This window comes from Nannospalax galili, unplaced genomic scaffold, assembly GCF_000622305.1.
Source record: "Nannospalax galili isolate Female #2095 unplaced genomic scaffold, S.galili_v1.0 scaffold30, whole genome shotgun sequence".
Taxonomy (NCBI): Eukaryota; Metazoa; Chordata; class Mammalia; order Rodentia; family Spalacidae; genus Nannospalax; species Nannospalax galili.
In genome coordinates this window covers 942,483-947,216 of record NW_008329127.1, presented here as the reverse complement: position 1 = coordinate 947,216, position 4,734 = coordinate 942,483, and the positions used below count along the sequence as shown (strand labels likewise).

General features: G+C 42.2%; 1 pseudogene; it reads left to right on the top strand.

Annotated features, from left to right (window-relative positions):
• The first annotated feature begins 766 nt into the window (after nt 1-766).
• On the top strand, nt 767-4,525 carry LOC103732726 (annotated as a pseudogene).
• The last annotated feature ends 209 nt before the right edge of the window (nt 4,526-4,734 follow it).

Genomic DNA, 4,734 nt, shown 5'->3' with positions numbered 1-4,734 from the left:
AACATTTTGGGAAAAGTTTTATTAAAAGGGAGGTATCTAACACATTAGAATTTTATTCACTTGTGCAGAAGAATTAAATTTTGACATTTACAGGAAAACTGATGGAACTGGAGCTTCGTCAATTTTAAGTAAATTAAGCCAGACTCGGAAGAACAAATATCTTGTTTTCTCCCTCATATACAGACTTTAGACTTAAACATATATGCATAAGGCATGAAAACAGATTACGGAGGGGGGTGAGGGGTGGGCATCTAAAGAGGGGAGAGAGGAACACAACAAGATGGTAACTTGTGTTTTCTCTCCAAAGTAGGAGTCTAGATTTAAATATATATGTGTATAGCTATGACACAAAAGCAGGAGGCAAGAATTTGGGGAGAAGGTCATAAGAAATAAGGAGAAGGGACAGGGAATGGGGTACAAATAGGAGCAACATATATTATCATATTATATTCATATATATATGAAAAATCTCATAATTAAACCCACTATTTTGTATACTAACTAAAAAGTTAATAAAAAAAAAAACCAAAGGACATAACATTCAGCCAGAAAAAGAAGGTATCTTCAATTTTTTTTAAAAGGTACGAAGTCTAGACCTTTCCTCACTCTCCTCCTTGGTGTTTGTGTACAGAGTGATTAAGGGCCAACTTAGATCCAAGGTCACAGCACAGGCAAGGATTGTACTGGAGCAGTGCTTTCCAGTGACAGTTCACGGATCAGTTCCAGTCCACCACCTGCTTTTCTACAGCCTTCAGGCTAAGAATGAATGGCTTCCACATTTTCAAATGGTTGAAAAAAAATCAAAGATTCTTATTTCATAACATATGAATCACATTGTATCACACATGAAATTAAAATGACATGGAATTGAAGTTTCAATGTCTATAAATAAAGTTACCTTGGAACACGGCCAGGCATGTTCCGTTTATATATTATCTGTGTCTGCTCTCATGAAACAACACCAAAGTCAAGTCCTTTTGTCAGAGACTATGTGCACAACACTGTCTAAACTGTTGACTAGCTGGCCTGTCAGAGAAACTGTTGACTTTTCCTGCCATAAAGCTTAAGGAAAAAGCATACTCGACCTTGCCCCATGGCCTCCCTGACTTTTCCACTGGTCTCCTGATTCTTTGCAAATGACTCTTATTTGTTTGAAAATCTGTTTGGAGCTTCTGTTTTGTGCCAGGCAACGTGTTCAGTCCTAGGGATACAATGGTGAACAGCAACAGGCAGGTGCTGCTCTTAAAACAGTCCAGCAGAAGAGCAGACCTGACTCACAGCTGTGCAAATGCCATGTGGGAAAGATGGTAACCGTGCTTATTGCTCCAAAGAGGGGGTTCATGGAGCTTAAAAAAGAATGAAAGAGGTTACTGACTTCCTGTTCTGGGATATCCAAGAAGACATGCCAAAGTATCAATTAACAATTATCTGTGATTCAGAGGAGATGCTGAAGTTATCAAAGGGCCAGGATGGAGTGAAACCTAGTGAATGAGGAGTGTGAGGGATGGGTGAGGGTGGAGAGGCAGCTAGGGCCAGACCATGTGAAGACTGAGATTTCCTCTTTACACTAAAACAGCAGAAAGTTGTACAACTGCTCTATTAACAAAACTCTGGAAGCAACCATAGAAAACAGACAAATGATAGTACATTCAGACAATGGAATATTAAAAAGCACTGAAAACAAATCTAGTAGCAACTCTATGCAACAGTACAGATGACTCTTCAAAGTAGATTATTAAATGGAAAAAAAGACAGTCTTAGACGATAATACAAGCATGATGATGTTGGGGACCTCTGTTATGCAAAGTAGAAGCCCCTTCACGTCCAGACAGCTCATGCAGCTCAGGGTTATGTGCTGGGGCTCCTTTCATAGCAGGGTGCCTTCCTGGCATCTTTCCTGACTCTCCTTTTGAAGTGCCCACCACAAATGCTCACACAAACATGGCCTCTGGCTCTGAAAGATACCATGCTTTTTCCTGTGTAATTTTCAGGCAGTCAGCAGTCTGGCAGAAACCCACTTCCATATGTAAATAGAATGCCTCACAAAGTATCTAACAGCCAAAGCTTTTACCACTACCCCCATGGTGTAAATATCCTAGTCTTCTCTCAATATTGGGGGCTAGAAACGGAGCTGGAACTTGAGCAGGAACTGGGTCACTGAGACTTGGAATAAAGAGCTGTAGACTGAGTCTGTGTCTCCTGCGTGCAATCTAGTCTCCCCGGGTGGCAGCATTCCTCTGTTACTGACTTGTGGACATTCCTAGCTTTCACCGTCCTCGTACTCTTCCCGCGTGGTCCAATGGCCAGTGGACCTCACTTCCTGAGGAAAGTACACGGGTGAATTAAGGGCAGGATTCAGCTGGACAACGCTCCAGCAGCAGAGGAACTTTCAACACTGGAGCAGCGGACACGCAGGACCCAAAGCGGCTGAAAAGCCCGCGGGACACCGCCGCAGCTCCCAGAGAGGCGCTGCCAGAGCCAGACCCTCGCCGCAACTCGCCAGGTGTGGCGGGGACCTCGAGATACCCGCGCACCCCACGCCTGGGGCCCAGAGCGACCCCTATATGATGATCCTAAAAAGGTTCATTGTTTTGCATTTGTTTATTTTGTGTGAAGGGGGTGGGGTGCATGTGTGGCGATCAGAGGACAACTTGTGGGAGTCAGTTCTCTTCTTCCATCACGTGGGTTTGGGGACTCAAACTAGGGTCATCAGCCTTGGCAGGAAACATTTTTACTGACTGAACCATCTCACAAGGACAGTGATGAGCTTTTTACAAAGTTAAATGTGACCAAAGTTTAACAAGACACTCTAGAAACATATTTATGTACTTATTTGTTTACAAATATTATTCTGTAAAAGACATTACCATAAAGCAAAGGAGTAGCTAAACACAAGGCTCTACAGACTGAACTGGCATTACAGGGTGGGTGCAGCACGCTCAAGGCATCATCACGAACACGCCACTTTTTGTGGACAATCAATTCATAGGTATTTATATTAAAAAATTAAGTGGTCAAGAGAAGATATTAAAGCAATATACAGTGGAGGTTGATATGATCTATTTGAAGTTCAGAATTATCTCTATGTCTGCACAGGGGAGCCTCCTTTGGAACAGGGGGCCTGTGGGGACCTGTGGAGGCTACTGCAGGCCACCCGTGTGGCTCACCGGTGGGACACTTGGCTAACATATGAGGGTTCAGCCTTCAGTGCCGCAGGACGGAAATAAAGACTACTGAAATGTGCAGTCAGAGATGATGACTGTAAATGTACAGAGTGGGCGGATGGAGGCAGAGATGGAGACTATTGTCCCTTTGCTTCAAATGATTTACAGTCCACTTTTACATTTAAGGCATTGGTATTAAGGAAATGGTAACAACCAGACCTGCTGTTGCAGACCTGTAATCCCAGCTACCCCAGAGACTGCAGAAGGAGACCTGCCAAGTTCAAGGTCTGTCTGGAACCTCAGTGAGATGCTGTCTCAAAATAAAAAGTAAGACGTCTGGGGATATAGCTTAGTGGTAAGTCGTGCCTAGCACATATGAAACCCTGGGTTCAATCCCTAATATGGAAAAAAAGCATCCGTAACTCAAGATGCCTGTTAATATGTGGTAGGAAAGAAAAATGAATCTAAACAGGGTCTTCGACCAAGAGTTTCCCAAACCTTATACTTGGAAAAGTCATCATCAGATGAATTAATATCAACTACATATGAATGGTGATTGGCCACCCTTAGAAGTGTTTTCAGCGCAACAACTCAAAAATTCTACCTCATAAAAGTAACTAGGTATAGCTAAATATGGTGGCACACATCTTCAATACCAGCACTTAGGAAGCAGAGACAGGCAAATCTCTGTGAGTCTGAGGTCAGCCTGGTCTTCACAGTGAATTCTAGATCAATCAGTCAGACCTAGATGGTAAGACCCTGCCTCAAAAAATAAAAAAAATTTAAAAAGTTGGCAGGAGCGGGGTGGAGGAGAAGATGGTGGTCTCCACAAGAGTTAAAAGTTCCCCGTAATTTTTGCTTGTTGGAAGAACTTGAAGAAGGTGATGGTACAGTTAGCTGGGGCCTTGGAGATGATGAGGATATGACACTTACAAGGTAGACAGGCATGATTATTGGGCCACCAAGGACAAACTATGAAACAGAATATATAGGCTGAAAGTAGAATGTGGACCTAAATACCCAGAAGCTCCTCCAACAGTTAGATTTGTAACAAAAATTAATATGAATGGAATAAATAATTCCAGTGGAATGGTGGATGCATGGAGCATGCCAGTATTAGCAAAATGGCAAATTTTTTATAGCATTAAAGTTGTGCTTCAAGAGCTAAAACGTCTAATGATGTCCAAAGAAAACATGAAGCTTCCACAGCCACCAGAAGGACAGACGTACAGCAATTAATTTTAGCGGATCTCAAACTTGTTTTAAATCAACAACTTTCTACTCATGTTAATGTCTTGATTAAATATCACAATGAAAAATACCCACACATTAAGTAAAAGAATTCCAGCTGGTAAACATGACCTGGACATTTGTAAGAATACATTAATATATGTATACTACTATGTGTTCAGGAACAGGAGGAAATGTGCAGCACAGTTTTTCTTTCTCGTTAAGGCATTGTCATTTAAACATGAACCTGGAGTGCTTAAAACTGAACTCAGGTTATAAGCCAAAGGCGTGGCAAGGAGTGTCAGAGGGCAGCAGAAACGTTCATGTTTCTGAAAACTAA